This window comes from Hipposideros armiger, unplaced genomic scaffold (genome assembly GCF_001890085.2).
Source record: "Hipposideros armiger isolate ML-2016 unplaced genomic scaffold, ASM189008v1 scaffold_441, whole genome shotgun sequence".
Lineage (NCBI taxonomy): Eukaryota > Metazoa > Chordata > Mammalia > Chiroptera > Hipposideridae > Hipposideros > Hipposideros armiger.
In genome coordinates this window covers 1453745-1472410 of record NW_017731791.1, presented here as the reverse complement: position 1 = coordinate 1472410, position 18666 = coordinate 1453745, and the positions used below count along the sequence as shown (strand labels likewise).

Genomic DNA, 18666 nt, shown 5'->3' with positions numbered 1-18666 from the left:
TGTCACTGGCCCTCATATGTGGGATCCGAACCGGGGCCCTCTGGCGTCCCAAGCCAGCTCTTAACGAATACGCCACTCGGCCAGCCCTCCAGTTGCAGTTTTTAAAAATTCAATGTTCCTTTTGCTTTTGCTTGTGTTTGGATACTTTTTAAGATCTTTTAACCATCCTAATTTAGCCTTTACCCACTATTTTATAGTTGTTATCTGTGAGGGTCTCATAATCATTTTATTTCTTCATCATTACTGGAAGTTCACCCACAGCACTATAAAAATATTATAAAATAAATTATAAACATTATGCTCTTTTATAAATAAATATTTCATGTGCAGCCTGCAAAAATAAGGCAACTTCTTAAAGTACCCATCAAAACTTTATCATGTTTAACAAAATTAACAATGAGTCTTTATTCTCTTTACTACCTGGTTCACATTGCGTTGTCCCCAAAATGTCTCTTACAGTGTTTTTTTGAAGTAGAATGCCCAAAGACCCACAAACCCTTGTTGTTATATCATCTAAGTCTCTCTCATTTTCTCTCTCTCTGTTTCTCGTGCTCTCTCTCTCTCTCTTTCTCGAAATTTTCTCCTTTTTTTAAATGACAGAGTTATTAAACAAAAAAAACCAACAGGCTAGCTTTTCTGTGGAGTGCCTTGTATTCTGGATTTGTCGGTGTTGTTTACCTTTTTCTTTTATTTCTTGTATTTCCTATAAACTTGAAGCTAGAACTGAAGTCTTAATTAGAATCAAGTTAAACATTCTTGGCAAACTATATCCCTGATGATGCTGTATACTTCATGATTCATACTATTAGGACACAAACTGTGTCTGATTACTCTGCTCTTAGATGGATTAGTGGGTTCAGGAGGTCTTCCGTCTACTTCCTAACAGATTCTTCTTAGGAGATTACTTCATTAGCCAACTTGGGAATCACTATCCCACCTAGATCCAGAATATTTATGTTAGAATCATAGTTCTACCCTCCGACTTTTAATTTATGTCATCGCCGAAATGGGAACTGATCCTTAATTCTTTTCTGGCTCTGGCTGAGTCCAAAAAACTAAGAAAACATTTGAATGAAATAGTTGATCTCAGTTAGTTATCTAAGGTGTATATCTATACACAGCGAAGTATCCTTGGTTTTTTGTATATTTATCTCCTCTGTAGCTATGCTTTGTAAATCTCTGGCTTCTAAAAAAGTAGTCATTGTCATTTTGATAATTTACCATTTATTTGTTTATTTGATTAATATAGGAAGTTACAGCAAAAAATTCAAGACTATTAAAAATACCCATTTAGGACGGATACTGATTCTGTTGACCTAGTATCCATTATGTGTTGAATTCTTGAATCACAGAAAACTTCTTTTTTATATTCTATAGCTCAAGTCAGTTCCTATATATTAGATTATATGAACATGATTAAATTTTCTTTTCTATAACTCAACTGGTAGTCATTTCCATGGGCAAAATAAAGACCTTTGAATTATCTTCTTATTTGATTAAGACATGCTTTATTTTTTTAACCTCTTTCTCTCTCTTTTCTAAAATCAAGATTTAGTCATGTTAATTAGAACTGGTAGACCCTACAGCCAAATTTTAAATCAAGCCAATGGCCTCATTTTTTGAAACAGCAGTGGACATTTGTATGGGGAAATCTTCCTTTATTATCATTCACAACAGTGGAAGGAGCAGAGCAATTACTATTGTAGAGTAATTTAATACTGCTTTATTAACATAGTCTTTCATCTCAGTAAGGAGTTCTGGGATTCATGAGGATATCCATTTTCTGTGAAATACTATCCCATTTAAACAGATTAATTCATAATCTATAGTTATAAAAACATAAAAGAATAAAGATGAACTAAAATCTGAGTAGAGAATAAAAAGTAAGAATCAATTAACTTGCATCCTTGTTAAAAAATTATTGTATGTACTATTACCTTTAATAATTAGATATACTTTTTCTATTTCTTACATGAGCTGTTCTTTTTTTTTTATGTCAGGTACTTGACACATTGGAGTAGAGAAGAGGAATTAAAACTTGAATAATGGTCCTAAATAATTTAAAATTTAAATCATTCAGATAAATTGTACAAATAAATGCTTGTTTTTAAATAGTGTATGGCTTTTAGCACACATTATTTGGTGTTTAAGTTACAGTTTACTTTATCTGCCCAGTAAGTCTCCTGAAATAATGGTGGTGTGAGCATTTTACGGAACTTACATGAAAGGAAATTTTTTATGTAATGATGAGACAGCATAGGGACTTGGGCCAAGGGCTAAAAGAATGCCAAATGGCCAGGAGGAATGTGGGATAAGCTGACCAGAAGAATGCCACCACCCCATCACCCTCTACACAAAAACACAGAAGTAGCTGCTTATTATCTCCCTTCTAACCACTTAGTGCATTGCAGATGTTGAAACCACCATTCTGTATGTGCAGTTGATCAAGGTTTGACCTCTATATGACCTGGGGCGGCGATGATGAGCAGTTTGCCATCTTGCTCCACTGCGCAGGTGCAAACATAGTTACCAGGCAATGCAGGTGGAAAAGGAAGCCCACTATTTTCTTTTTTTTTAAAATGAGACAATATGATTTTATTAAAAATATAGTTTTTCCTTTTTTTAATTAAAGTTTATTGGGGTGACAATTGTTAGTAAAGTTACATAGGTTTCAGGTATATAATTCTGTAATACATCATCTATATATCACATGGTGTGTTCACCACCCAGAGTCAGTTCTCTTTCCATCACCATATATTTGATCCCTTTTAGGAAGCCCATTATTTTCAAGTAGCTTATAAAAGCGACCAAGCAGAACCAGCCCCCAAGTCAGTTCCGAGGACCTTCCTTTCCTGTGTGCTTTCTCCCTTGTGCTTGAGCATAAGCTTAATAACATTTATCTGGAAAATTTTCTGGGGTTTTCTCTTGATTTCTATCTTGGGGAACCCAAGAACCCTAATGCTAGTAACAGTGCTTTCTGTGTAGAAGAGCCGCAGCAACATAAACTTTTCTCATAATTATTTTAATAGCAACTATTACTTCTCCCAAAGGGAAGTGAAAAATTAAATCACAGAGAAATGAAAGGATTGTCTTTTAAAACCAGATAGTCTTTAATTCAATCCAATATTCATTTTGTTCTTCATACCTGAGTAGTTCTTTATTCCTCCAGATCAAAGAATTTGTGTTATGTTGTTTTATGTATGTATTTTGCATGCCTCTGTATGTCTTTATTTCCATATATATGGAATAAATTTGTTCTGTGGCATTTAATGCATTAAAAAAGCCACAGTCATTGAATTTTTGGGTTTTCAAATAAAATTTGGCTCAGGCCCCGTTTAGCCATAATGTTTTCAGTCCTCAGAATCATATTCTTCTCTCCAGCCTCTGAGTTCCCCACATTAAAAGGAGGTAGATCTCCGCTTCAATTTGAATACTTTCCTGGCTACCTGCAGTGGACTGTTAGGATGCAGGGCAGAGCGATGACTTGTATGACTATGGGCAATTCCACCTTGACCTGCTGTCCATTACCAGATGGGTAATTAAGTCTTCTTATCTTTTCCTCCACCTAGGAGTCCAAGTTCTCAGTGATAACAGTGCAGATGGGTGTCAGGAAACCTTTTTTTGTTGGATCAGGAGAGCCTCTTTTCCAGAGCTGTCTTGGTTTTTCAGGACCCCCAAACTATACTTTAGATTTGACATCACCTGTGTTGGATTATTTTCATGGGTACTATGATATTGTGATTTATAATAAGAAATATATATATTTGGTCATCGTTTGCATGTCTGGCACAGAGTTCCTAAAATCTTTGGAATTTCCTAAGTGATGAGAACATCAACAGTGTCTTTTGTTATTTTAATGAGGCGACTTTTGGACTGCACTAAGGATGGGGGCTGGTTGCTGGAAGAGCCAACCGTGTGATCAGAGGGTCGGAACTTTCAGTGGCATCCCTCCAGACTCCATGGAGGGGAGAGGGGATGGATATTGAGTTCAATGGTCAATGGCCAATGATTTAATCAGCCATGCCTATATAATGAAGTCTCCATAGAATCCCCAATGGATGTGGAGAGCGTCTGGGTTGGTGAACATGTGGAGATTTGGGGAGAGTGGCAAGCCTGGACAGAGTATGGGAGCTCCATACTCTTTCCCCTACCTTGCCGTATGCATCTCTTCCATCTGGCTGTTCCTGAGTTATATCCTTTTATAATATCCTTTTGTGATCTAGTGAATAAACAGGTTTCCTGAGTCTGTGATCCAGTCTAGCAAGTTAGTTGAACCAAAACAGGGAGTGGTATTGGAACCTCCAATTTGTAGACAGTCAGTCAGAAGCACAAGTAATAACCTCAGCTTGTGATTGTCGTCTGAAGTGGAGGGTAGGCTTTTGGGATGGACTGAGCTCTTTCTCTATGGATTCTGATGCGATCTCTGGGTAGATAGTCTTAGAATTGAGTTGAATTTTAGGACACTCAGCTGGTGTCCTGGAGGATTGCTTGGTGGTGTGTGGGGAAACCACTGTCCCCCTACACTGCAACTTGGTCTAGAACCCCTTTAGGTACCATGAAGTGTCTGTTAAGACATGCCACGTCCCTCTTTTTCACAAGCATAGTTAAAAGGAACACTTCTGCTTCCTTAGAGATTGGTTGATGTCTTAAATACATTTCTGCTATATCTGAGTAAAGCAAGGATCTTTTTTTACTTTTTTAGAGATTTAAATCCATGCTGCCTACTCATGGTATCTGCCTGAATAGACCAAGAAATGCACCCAAGTGGCTGGATACAGGGTCTAGTCCAGCAGTTGTCAACCTGGGGTTCGCGACCCCTTTGGGGGTCGAATGACCCTTTCACAGGGGTCGCCTAAGACCATCGGAAAACACATATTTTTGATGGTCTTAGGAACCGAGACACCGCTCCTCTATCCGTCTCCAGGCGGGTCCGCCAACATGCAGATATGCCCACATACGAGTACCCGACTTAAAGACAAAATTTCATTTATTTGTAATTAGAAATAAATATTTCACAATATACAGTTACATATTATTTTTGTAAAAAAAGCATAGTGTAGGTTAATCACTATGCTTTAATTATGTTCAGTTTGTAACAATGAAAATACATCTTGCATATCAGATACTTACATTACGATTCATAACAGTAGCAAAATTACAGTTATAGAGTAGCAACAAAAAATAATTTTATGGTTGGGGGTCACCACAACATGAGGAACTGTATTAAGGGGCCGCGGCATTAGGAAGGTTGAGACCCACTGGTCCAGTCCCTCCACTAAGTAGCTAGTTCTGAGTATTCTCCAAAGGTAAAGAATAGCAATGATCATTTTCTCAAAATCATTTTGCTTCTATTCTAGATGCTATAATACATGTTGGGGAACATTATGCTTAGAAATATTCTTAGCAGTCTGGAGAGCAGGTCTTGTTGTACAATATAATGTGTTTGCTCCAACCAAGTCACACCTTTATGTATTTACTTTTAAAGCAAATCTGGCTTGATGTTTACTCATCAGGGTTGGCATGAAATTCAGTCTCAGTCATTTGGGGCTCACTTTTTTGTATTCCCTCAGGATGATACAGGCTCCACAGAAAGTACTTAGTCTAGAGCACAGTTTCTCAATCTTTTTTAAAGATTTTATTGGGGAATTGGGGGAGGGGAACAGTGTTGGGGAATTGGGGAAGGGGACCAGCCAAGTTGTTGTTCTTCAGTCTTAGTTGTGGAAGGTGCCATTCGCCATCTGGCTTCCCGTCGGCAACTTGTGGCCTTTAAGCTCAAGGTGCTGTGTTCAATCTTAGTTGCAGGTGGGCATAGCCACCATCCCATGCGGGAGTCAAACCAGCAGCCTTGTTGTTAAGAGCATATGCTGTATCCACTGAGCCACCCAGGTGGCAGCTCAGCTCAAAGGTGCTGAGTTCAGTCTTAGTTGCAGGTGGGCATAGCTCACCAGTGAACAGGCAGTCTTGTTATTAGGAGCATGTGCTCTCACCAGCTGAGCCATCTTGCCACCTGTTGGCAGCTCAGCAGCAGCTCAGCTCCGGCACAGTGTCACTGGCCCATGTGGGAATTGAACCGGTGGCTCTGTTGCTCAGAGCTCACGCTCTTAAGCCAACTCTTAACCACTGAGCCACCCGGCCGGCCCCTTAATCTTGACACTATTGACATTTTGGATCAGACAGTTCTTTGCATGAGGGACTGTCCTACACACTGTAGGGTGTTTAGCAACATCTTCACACTCTACTCGTTAGATGCAAAAGCACCATCCAGGTGGTTATCTGGGAAAAGTAGAATTATTCCTCCTCTATCCCCTGCCTCCCCTTTCAGCTGGGATAACAAAAAATGTCTCCAGGATTGTTAAGTGTCCCACTGAGGGCTAATCACCTCTGGTTGAGAACCACTGGTCTAGAACAATTGGGACAGAGCCTAGGTTCAGTCCTGGTTTTCATGCCTGCTACTCGCTTGCCTCTGTCTCTGAAAATGCATGCCTGTCATTGTCTGAAGGCTTGTACCTCCATGTCCCCTTTTCTGAGTCATAAAGATCTTTGCCAAGACTCCACGCTGCAGTAGTTATTGCCTAGACTCTTTAGGTTCACAGGCAATGATCCTTCTTTGTGTTATTGTGAGCCCCCGGGAGTGCTGTGCACACAGGGCAGAGTCCTCCTGGGAGTTCCTGCCCTCCACTGTTTGGGAATCCAGCTGTTTCTGAGTTCAGATCTTTTCTATCTGCTTCATTTTTACAGCTCTTCTCATCTTAGAAAATCTTGTTCAATGCTGCTATGAAATTAGTTCTGAGAACAAATCTTAATTACCTGGGACAAGTAGAACCACACTTCTAGGACACAAAGCCCCGGTTCTCTCATCAATACCCAGGATAGAGAAAATGTAATTCATCTAGACCAGTGGTTCTCAACCTGTGGGTCATGACCCCTTTGGGGGTCGAACGACCCTTTCACGGGGTCGCCTAAGACCATCGGAAAACAAAAAGATATTTACATTACGATTCATAACAGTAGCAAAATTACAGTTATAGAGTAGCAACGAAAATAATTTTATGGTTGGGGGTCACCAAAACATGAGGAACTGTATTAAGGGGTCGCGGCATTAGGAAGGTTGAGAACCGCTGACCTATACTCTCTCTCTTGCTTAAAAAAAATTTTTTTATTTGTGTTACTATTCTCTAATACTTCTCTCTTCCTGTATTTTCTCTCCTTTTCTTCTCAACTCATTTTCTTTCATCTTCCCCTTCTGTTTCTTCTCCAAAGAAAGCAGATCTAGATACATGAGGAGGAATGGGAACTTTATCTATCCTACATCTCTGTTGTTTCAGAGGAGGCAGAGATTGGGAGTTATGTCCACTTTCCCGGGAGGATAAAAAGTTGTATGGGTTTGGATGGGACTCAAAAACCACTTATTGTAAAGTACAAAATACAGAGGGTGCCAAAAACATGTATACACATTTTAAGAAAGGAAAGCTATTAAAATTGTAATGCTCAATATATACCGATAACAAAAGATGAATACAAGTCACGTTTGACTTCTGCAATTACAAGAGGTGCTTAAAGTGGTTACCATCACTGCTTACAGCGAACTACTGCTTGAGCAATGTTGACCAAAATGTCCACTTGTATACATTTTTGTGGCACCCCTGGTATAATTGAAAAGTTTATAATGCCAACACAATGGTCTGCTTCTTTCTTTTTTCTTTTTTATAAACAAATTTTTATTTTGTTTCTGTTCTTCAGCTTGTAGTAATATTGCTCAAACCTTGAAGTCAAGAGCTTTGGCTTGCTTATCTCCATGAGGGAGGGAGCAGGCTGAGGAGAGCAATATATCCGTTAGTGGAAATATTTTTTAGTGGGAAGGGTTAGGCTACTGTCATTTCTTCAAACATGAAAAAAATAAACAACCTTTTCAATCAAAGTGAAGGCTGGGGCAGGACGGAGAGTCATCCATAAATTGGGATGGAAACATTTCTGGCAGAGTTTCCAAGGCTGGAAAATCACTAATTTCTCTTTTCCTTATCCACAGATGGTCAGGAGGCTTATTTAGTCCCTGGATAATGTAGTGAGCATATTCTCAGACATTTCCCGAATCTGACAATCTTCTGGGCCACCCTTTCTGCACCCGTCTCCAACTCCCCGCAAACCCACGGCCGGGCCTCTGTAGGGTGTTGCTGAGGACACATGGGCCTGCCCTCTGACTCTGCCCTCTCCTCTCCAGTCACCGAGGTACCTCTCAGGACGAATTTTCCCAAGCGCATGCCCTGGGGATGAAGTCAGTCCTCTAGGTTGGGTGAAAAAGATTTTGGGCTCTGAGCCAAGCTCCACCCTTGGCAAATGTTCAGCCATTTGAAGTGGTGTGCACCAGGGGAGATGCTTCATAGCTCATCCTCCATAGTTCTTGTTTTGTGTTCAGTTTATCTGGACCCCTCTTAGGTAGTAACCTGGCACACCTCACAGGAAAGTCCTAGGTACCTAAGTACCTGACTGTGACATCTGCTGTCTTGTGTGCCTCCAAGTACTGGAATCTGGCTTTATTGGAGTCTCTAACCTTCTCACCAACCTGATCAGTGCTGGAAGCTAACTGAAGAACAGTTTGATTTCTATCCTCAAGTGCCGTTCTTATACTTGTCTAGACTCATGCTAATTGATGCTAAGCAGACTGCCAACACTGTATCCTTATTTGCACCCAAATTCATTAGCCAACAGTATCCCAGATGATGTTGCTACATGTAATAGCATTAAAAAAAGTAGACTTTATTTTTTAGAGCATTTTTAGGTTTAAAGCAAAATTGAGAGGAAGGTAGGGATTTCCCATATACTCCCCTCCACATGCGTGCACAGCCCGCCCCATCCCCCTGCTCCATTGTCTACCACCCAACGTCTGTAGTTTACATTAGGGGATAGCAACATGTTAAGTTAGCTCACATTATACTTAGATATGCAAAGAAAATCTAGCTCCCAAACAATGTTTAGCAAAATATTCCAGATGTACTGGGAAAAAAATATAAATTATAACATAAGAAACATCACCAAACCTAAGAAATTAAAGCTCCCCTTTTCCCTGGCCCATGCACTTGGCCCATTGCATTGCTCTCTCTGCCCTCATAGGTAAACACTTATTCTGAATTTTTACTTTATCATTCTCTGTAGTTCTTTATATTTTTACTTCATATTTATAGACTATGAGAGGCAGTCTAGCATAGAAGTTAACAGCATAGACCCTGGAATCAAACTGCTTGGATTTGAATCCTGGGGCCCCCCATTTACAAGCTAAGCAGCCTGTAAATGTTATTTAACTTCTTTACATATACCTCAGCTTTCCTGTCTGTAAAGTGGGGCTAATAAGAGTACCAACCTTTCAAGGTTGTGAAGAGTCACTCATTTAGCGTGTGGAAAAATCTTAGAACAATCTTAGAACAATGCCTGGGCACAGGAAGCTCCGTATTAAATGTTTGCAATTATTACTGTAAAAAACCAAAGGCTTTATATGTTTTTAAACTTTACCTAAATGCTATACTATGTCTATGTATCTATTTGCAACTTTCATTATTTGCTTCATATTATGTTTGTGACCAAATATTAATCTATGTTGATATACATAACTTTGTTATGGTATCTCATTGTGTGATTTTATCCCAATTTATCTATTCTCCTGTTGAAGGACATTTGAATATGTCCTTCAAATGTCCTTCAACAAGAAATTTTTAATGAATATTTTTGTATGTGTCTTCTTATACTGAGGAGCAAGATTTTTCTCTAAGGTTTATATACAACAATAGAAATTCTGGGTCTTAAGTTTTGTTTGCTTGTTAAATAATTGAATAAACTTCTTCACAATTAACTGTACAAGCCCCACCCATCCCAAATATTAATCTCTCTATATAGTGGAGAAACTTAAGGGTTCTGATTAAGGATAACCCAGTCCCTTCGGTTTAAATGGTTTCTTTTGGATGACTCATATCTTAGGGTAGATGCTAAGTTTTCGTGTTTCGCCTCCTTTCCAGGTTCCTTGCTGAGGTGGCCTCTGGGATTATAGGATGGGCAGGGCTTAAAGGCCTTGTGGCAGTAAGGGAGATGAGGAGGGTCCGATCCTTCACTTTCCTGTGGAACCTGCCTGCCTTCTCTGTGGTCTGCATTTCACTGCAGTAAGATTTTGGTCCTGATTGTTTTTACTGGCCTTGAAATTCATTCCCGCACTTTGAAGCTGTTTTCTCTGAATCCTAGGCGTCTGCTCTTTCCCCAGCACTTCTAATAACTGCAGTCCTGACCTCCCAGTCAAGACAAATGGAGACTTTCGGGCGTTTGCACGAACTGGGCAGGCTGTGGGGGACCCAAGGTTGCCGCCTCTAGCTCACATCTCCTGTAATCTTGCTGTAACTTGCTTCTGCATGAGGCTGGTTGTGGCTGCACACTTGGGGGCTCCTGGGCTCCCCTCCGCCCCCATACAGGCTAGATCCACGTCCAGGTACCATTACCTCGCTTGATGTTCTCTGGCTTCTAATGACTTGGATGCTTCTAGGACGTCTCCTTTTGGGGTTCCATCTCAACAGGGGGAAAGTGTGAATGCTCAGGTTTGATTTCTCAACGGTGCCTCTTTCTCTTATTCAAGACATTGATGTGGCCGGGAAAGGCCACTCTTTCCCACCCCGTTCCTCTTTGGACAGGACTTTCTGTACAGCCTGTCTGCCTGATGTGCATTTGCTTTGTGCTCTTCCCTTTGGCCTAAATGGCAGGCAGGGTGCCGGGAGGAGAAACCAGTTTAAGGTTAAATACACAAAAATGAGGCAGTCACAGTACTGAACCTGCTACACAAACGCCAGAATATAACTTGTCACAAATGTGAAGGTGCTGCTGACAGCAATGGGGCTGGAAATGTAAACCTGGGTTCTGACGGGAAATCAGTACATTGTTGGTGTAGTTCTTATGCTGTGTGAGGCAGACAGAAACGATATTTGAAAGAGAACTTCCTGGGGCCAGGAATCTGGCTTTGTGGAGTGAGTATTATGGACCACGAGAAGTATGTGGGCTGCACAGTGCAGTGTCAGAGCTTACCCGAGGCCATGGAAGAGTGGTGTCACCAGCGTAAGGATGGCAGGTAAAGGAAGCCAAATGCATGGCAGAACAAAGGGTATAGGTCCTGCCATCTGTGTGGCCAGCAGGGCGGGTGTGTCTCCGTGATTCCCCCATGGGCTGTGCATGTGGACAGCGGTGCTGACTCAGTCAGAACTCTGTTACGATTTCTGTACAAATGATTTATATGCCTCTCAGAATAAGATATTTCATGTCTTTTGCCTCCTAATAGTAGGTTTAAAGAATTGAGGATGGGGAGAAGTCAAGGTGACCACTTCAGATGGTCATTACCTTGCTCGTAAAAGAACTCTATAAACTTGCCAATATTATTGCAAGCTCATTAGTTTAAGCGATTGCTGCATTTCAGGGGTGCCTGGGGTGAAGGGCCCTGCTCCCTCTCTCTGCTACCCTTATATGGCTGCTCTCACAGAGCACCGATGAATTAATTCTGGTACGGCAAATGAGAAGGACACTCAGAGTATCTACAGCACAATCAATGTCACTGGAAGAAAGCGGAGAGCTTATTTAGGGAGCCCTCTGGTTTTTGTGAAAATCCTCTCTTTAGATATTAGTTATGGGAAGAGGCGTTAGAGTTTGACATTCAGGAATGAAAGGGTCTAGTTGCTTGCAGAAAAGGCACAGGTTAATTAAAGATTCAACAGTTTCACCCCTGAGTACAGGATAATATTAGCTAACCAGTGGCAATTTCATAGACTGAGCTTAATGATTTGATGATGAGCTATCCTGGGGTTTTACCAGCTATGGGATGACAGAAAAGGGAAAATAAAGTTAGCTGGAAAGGAAGAAAACAGTGACCATCTCTGGAAGACATTTTAACTCATTCTTGCTCTCTAATAGGATTGCATGAGTTTCTGGAAATGGCAGATGCTGGTAAGAGTCAAATGTCTTATCAAAAGTTTATTTTATTTGCATATGTAAATATGTATAATACAAAGGGATATAGCTAAAAATACATGTTTGAATAATTTTAAAGGACAGGAAGAGAAAAAAAAGAGAAAAAATCATCAAGGACAAAAAGAAAAATAACATAACAGCATCTCTAAGTCCAAACATATCACACACACACACACACACACAGAGTATTGTTTCTTTATTAATTTAGCAAGCAGTTTTGGCCAGTTTCTTAATCCGTTAGTGTTCCACTTCCATATTTATAAAGCCAAGCTCATATTGCTGGCTCTTTATCTCACGGAGGGGCTAGGAAGGTTAATGGAATCTTACACTGGTCCTGAATATCAACCTTCTAAAGTACAGACCCAAACTCCATGTTCCATATCAGACCATACCAAGCTACTCAGTGAAAGAGTGGAGAAAGCACGCTGGCGTCTCACACTTACCCATGGCATTGAGCTTTAGTACTGCAGTTCCTTTTCTTAGCTTTAACTTTCTTCTCATTTCTAAGAATTAAATTGGAGTTTGGAATTGGGACTGAGGTATATTCTATTCGGTAGTGTCGACAGATTTTTTTGTTATACTATCTCTATATAGAGAGAATTTAGCAGCAAGCCTGGGAGAATGCAGGCAAGAAAGAGAAAGAAGAATGTGCCAGAGTCTAGACAGTAATGCCTTCCTTGGAATACTGTATAGAATAACATAGTTTCGGGTGATAAATCCAAATGCTTGTGATTAGCATCAGTAGGAGTAAGAAAAATGCCCTTTAATTTCCCATTGTTTTGTTTCGAGTTCCCTGCTGGTCCTTTCTCAGTTTTCTTTTCCTGGGTCTGGAAGGTTTAGGGCTGGTTGTTTTCAGTGGATAGCTCTCTTCCTCACAATAGCACTAAAGGGTTACAGTGATTAGCAGCAGACGTTTTCTGGGGAAGAGCCACATCATTTTCAAGAGGACCTAAAATAAATTAGTTCAGCAAAATACCATTCTGATCGGCCCTCTCAAAAATGGGCTGCTGAGCTGGCAATAATTCATTTGCCTCCTTTAACAGCTACCATTTAAATTGCATGTGAACACTGAAAACAAATATTCTTTCATTATATGTCTGAAATCTTGAATATGGCTTCGGAGCTCCAGAGAAAAAGACTGCATTGCAGCAGCCCTGGTTTCGCAGACACTCTGTGGGCCTGTGGCTGGCAGAGGCGGGGTGCAAAGGCAGCCCGTTTCCAGCTCAACTCAACAGATCCCCAAGCTGCAGAATATAATGAGAAAAGTGTGCTCAGCTAGCTTGGGGGCAAAGGAGACTGGGGAGAGAAAGCTGGGTACACAGGTACTAATTAAATCAGGCTTGGTTATCTTCATTTAGTCATTTAAAAAAAATTATTGGATGTTTATCAGGCAATACATTTTCTTCAACTAGGAAGACATTTTTCTGGTGTTCTGGAAAATTGATAAACAAGATCCAAGATGCTGGCTATGCCCTGGCCATTCCCACAGGCCCTGCTTAGTCACCCCAGATGGACATCCCATGTCTTCGCCATTAGCAGACTGGCTGGTGAAGGGCTCACCGCAAGCTGAGCCAAATTTGGTGAAACATTTACGAGATAATGATGTGTATGCATACATTCTCCGTGTGTTTCTTGTATATTCCTACCATGTTCTAGACACTGGAAATGCAGATAAATAAGACCCAAATTACGAACTGTAACAGTTGCTTCTCAATCCTCACCAAACTGCAGTTTTCCTGGGCGTCTACAAGTCCCCACAGTCTCTCTTTTCCCTTCTCCCCAGAGCCCCGGGCTGGCTCCAATGCAGTCTGTGTTGTAGTCCGCCCAGTGCTGTTTCATGGCACTTTTCTTTCAATTTTTGCTGCCAAATTTCATTTATTGAGGAGTGGAGCATACTTAAGACATACACACATCTCTTTTGCTAAAATTAACTTGTGACTTAGGTACTATTGTTATCCCCATTTTGCACATGGGAACCACGAGGTAAAGAGACTTGACAAAGGCCATTCGGCAAGGAGTGAGATTCTGACTCAGGTCTGTGGATTCCTACCAGAATCCTTAACCACTGTGCCTCCTGTCCCCAGGTTCTCTAATGATGAGCCCACTTCGGCATGGGGACAGCAGTACCCAACCAGCAACTGCTGGGAACCTTAAATACACCTCAGTGGTCCATTAGAGAGGGCTTATTTTACTTTTTGAACTCCTTCATGAAAAAAAAAATCCCTTGCCTTTAAAAAAAATTTTTTTTTAAAGATTTTATTGGGAAATTGAGGAAGGGGAACAGTGTTGGGGAATTGAGGAAGGGGAACAGCCAAGTTGTTGTCCTTCAGTCTTAGTTGTGGAGGGCACAGCTAGCTCAACTCCAAGTCTAGTTGCCATCTGGCTGCCCGTTGGCAGCCCGCGGCCGCTCAGCTCAAGGTGCCGTGTTCAATCTTGGGAGTCGAACCGGCAACCTTGTTGTTAGGAGCACGTGCTCTCACCAGATGAGCCATCCTGCCACCTGTTGGCAGCTCTGGGCAGCTCAGCTTGGGCACAGCTCACTGGTCCATGTGGGAATCGAACCACCGACCCTGTTGCTCAGAGCTCGCGCTCTAACCAACTGAGCCACTCAGCTGGCCCCCCTTCAGTCTTTTGATGGCAGTGATTTAGGCTTACAGAGTGTGTCTCTCTACCAAAATCTAGTCTTCCAAAAATGTGCTTTGTCTTCCTCTTTCCTCCCTTCAGTGAATAGTGTTATTTGGTGCCTTTACTAGGGCGTTGTCTATTTAAAGCAGTTATGATGGCTTCCTCCTGAAATACTCCCATCTAAAATTATGCTATAGCAAGCCACTGCATTTTCCCTTTAACGATATAAAGAGAATCACTAAAGTAATCTACTGTATGAGACCAGTGTTTTTCCACAAAAACACACGTCTTCTAAAAATCATGCCTTGAGTTTACACAGAGAAGCCTTGGCTATTACTCCAAAAGCAGGTTGTCTGGGGGGAAAAAAAATCTTCTGCAGCAGAGAGCAGCTTGAAAGAGACTGGTGGTGAGCGTGAGCTTTTGTTCTAGCCTGTTTAACAGCTTCTTGTTTAGAGAAGCCCATGTGAGTCCACCTTTTGCATGTGAGTCCAAAACTGAATTCATTAAAGACATCTCTTGAGCCTGCGCTGCATTTCAGTGCTCCTAAGAGGCGGCTCCAGGCTCAGTTAACGGGTTTGAAATCGCATGGCCTCAGGCTCCACTGTCTTTGTTTGGAGGAGGGTGGGGAGCTTGGGGAATTAGTTCAAAAGGCTGCAACCATTTTCTCTCTTTTCGCTGATTTGTGTGGTTCAGCATCTCTTCCACACCATTTGTAATATTTTAAGAACCATTCTAGAGGAATGGTCATAGCAGTTAGAATTAATATCATTGTGTCACCTTTTCTGTTATTTTTTCAGGCTTGTATCTATGTAATCGATAAGTATGAGGTTTGAGCCTGAGAAATTTGGAGGATGAAAATATACTATAGACCTTCTCTCCAGCCCCATAGGGAATTTTTTTTTTCTGTTTGTGGTTTTGGGGTTTGTGTCTGTGTGAGGGGAGGGGGTGGGGGGGAGGAGAGGGAGAGAGAGCATAGGAAAGACGGGAGGGAGGACTTCGACCTGTGACAGGCAGGTGTGCAGAGGACACTACAGAAGGCTGGCACAGGATGCCCCCCGGGAGGGTGATGTCTGTGGTTTCCTAACTGTTCCGACCCTGTTAATACTTTCCCCCCAAGTGAAATCACGGGCGACGTGTGTATCACACCTGCCCCAGGAAGCAGGGCAGGACCAACTGAGCTTGGGCTCCACTCTGAGCAGAGTTAGAGAGGGGCTGCTCGTACGAAAACCTGTTCCTGCTTTTTGATGTGACGTAAGGACTAGTCAGTTCAGCTGCGTTGCTCAGGAGCAACAGCAGATAGGACGAAGCGGCCTAGGAGGCGACCGCCAGCAGCCATGGGGCTGCCGTGTGGAGCGCAGAGGAGGCCTGGAAGGCAGCTGGCTGGTCCCAGAACATCACTCCAGAAACACCGGCCCCATTCCCAATTCTGTGCCGCAGATGTGATCGCCGTGTGACTGGTTACTTAACTCCTCAGCCTCAGAATCCTCATTCAGAAGATAGTAATGAGGATAATAAGACTTCGTTCTTGGTTTTTTTTGAAAGGATTAACAACATAATACATTTAAAGTACTTGGCAGAGTGACTGGTACAGAGTATGTAATCAATAAATGTTACATAAAAATGGGATTATTGTCACTCTTCAGTGACTAGGTGTGCCAGAGACTGGCTAGTTGTCCCAATCCCATTCTCCTTTCCTCCTGGACACACAGCCACTGCACATTCCAGCTTCCATCGTATTAGGTGAGGCCACTTCCTGGGCTGTGGGCAACGGCTTGTGGGCAGAGGCAAGTGTACCCCTTCCAGGTCTGGCCCATAAAAACCTCTCGTGCAGCCTCCGTGGTCTCGCTGTTTCTCCATCTGTCATTATCTGCTGGGTGCCAAGATACAGCAGAGGGTTCCAAAGCATCAGGGGCCAGTGTCCAGCAAGTGGGAAGGACCCGAGCTCCTGGATGACCGTTTGGAGACGAGCACCCCTTCCTATCTACCCCTGTCATCAGGTGGACGTGAGCTGCAAGTAAGTTTGACTGTGTAAGGCCACTGAGATTTCTGAGTTAATGTGTTCAGTGACTAGTGCGCTTCAGCTAATGACATAGGACCGCATGTACATGTCAGAGCATGCGGTAATAATCTGGAAATCCATGTATGGAAAACTTCTTACCTTAATTTTGAGACAAAGTTGGTTATGAATTAATAAACAGATGACCACATGGTCAAGTAGACAGAAGACAAATGATGTAGTATTCGATGGAAATAATCAGAATCGGGACTAATTTAGGAATAAGACAGAGACAGTTACATAAGCCACATTAGAAGCTTTTTTACCCCCTGGGTCCTTTAGTGAGTCATGCTGCTTCATGGTGGCGGTACAGGCCTGTGTTATGCAGCTCACGGTCTAAGGGGCCAGCCTCCTCCTGGAGTGTGTGAGTCAGTCATTTCCTAGTACCAACAGCAGAAGCGAAACATATTGGCTCCCTTTTATTGTTATTTTTTTTATAACTTCTGGATTTAATTCCTCTTGTGAACTGGATTCAACAAAACAAAATAAAGCACCCCTTACCCGACCACCTCTTTGCAATACTGGAGCTAACCAATACTTTGCCTGATTAGCCTAAGACTTGGCATAGTATTTTTAACCCACATGAATGGATTGCCAGGAAAAAAAAATGAAGGAAGAAATAAGTAGAAACCTAAATTAGCAAATGGAAGGGTTGGCCTCTGGGAGCCATCTGACTAGCATGTGGCTGTCCATGGTTAAGGGAATGACTCTGCTCTGTTTTCCTTGGCCTTCAGTGCCTGGGGCGCGAGGTAAAATGGAAGTCAGGGCACCAACATTTCCAGGCAAGAAATGGGACAAGTTTGCGAAAGACAAGTGTTTGAAAGCAGGATGAGAGAAGACATCGAATCCCTCCCACAGAGCTTGAACACGTGGGGAGTAAAAAGGATGCTAGAGACGGGAGCAGACTGTCACCCACTCTTGAGGGCACCTGAGTACTGGTTAGGTTAGGGATTCGAACAAGGGACTTCGAGGGTTCTCTCCACGGCACTCTCAGGTCACTTATGTAACTCAAGAGTTTTCCGATTCCAAAGTGCCTGATTTCTATATTGTTGCCAGCATGACTCAAGCTGTTCACTGACTTGAATGGGCATTTTAAGCACCTTAATTTATTTCCAACTATCGAAATTGTTTTCAAACCTCTTGTTTTACTCCTCTACTTAAAATTTGCTTCAGGTTGAAGGACAGCAAAATAAGATTGATTAACTTGAGTCTGATGCTCTGAGGGAGTGAGTCTGAGCTGTGGTGATGAAAAGCCTCTGTTTGTGGCTGTGATGGGAATACTGTGGTTTATATATCTGGAATCTGGAAAGGCGGTGAGAGCTCTGTGTTAGTGGTCAAACTTAACATTTACTTCTGAAACCAAGTGAATGGAGCCTTGAAATGGAAAATTAGACCCAAAGCCCACAATTCAGGCTTTAAGAGGTGATTTTTTTAACTGATGATGCTGAGCTCAGTAAGTTAACTCTAATTTCTATACTTAGTTTCCTGTCATATTTTCTTGCCTAAATTTCTTGACTGCTTCATATCTCCATGCATCCATCCATCCATCCATCCATCCATTTAATTAGTGACTTTATTGAGCTCCTGTTATGAGCCAGGCACTGCCTAAGCGCTGGGAGTGTTGAGTATACTGTGATGGAGCTGTCAGATTCTTGCTGCCATCTCCCGTTTGTGCTTCCTCCATCCTTTTCATTCATTTACCAGTCCCTTTCTTGGTTTACTTCTGTACTGCCCCCTGTAAGACTGTATCCCAGTATCAGGTCAGCAATTTACTTCTAGTTAGTTCCCACAACCACCTTGACATTTATAATTGCTACATTCCATTCCACCAAGTGCCTATTTTTTAGAATGGTGGCGGAGAGCTCAACTATTGAAGATAGGGGTGGGGACTTTGGGAAAGTAGTAGGTGGTAGAACATAGTTTCGTATTTGAGGTGGGTGCCAGGGGACCTGAAGATGACTGATGATTTATCCCCTCAAGACTTCATGGAATATCACAGT

General features: G+C 42.0%; 1 long non-coding RNA gene across 1 annotated transcript in view; it reads left to right on the top strand.

Annotated features, from left to right (window-relative positions):
* Positions 1-14948: 14948 nt before the first annotated feature.
* The window catches only part of LOC109394850 (uncharacterized), a 140250-nt gene continuing 136532 nt past the window's right edge, over positions 14949-18666 (top strand). The window contains exons 1-2 of the long non-coding RNA XR_002126526.1: positions 14949-15016; positions 16442-16624. This is a non-coding gene — a long non-coding RNA (uncharacterized LOC109394850). The remainder of the gene's footprint in view (positions 15017-16441; positions 16625-18666) is intronic.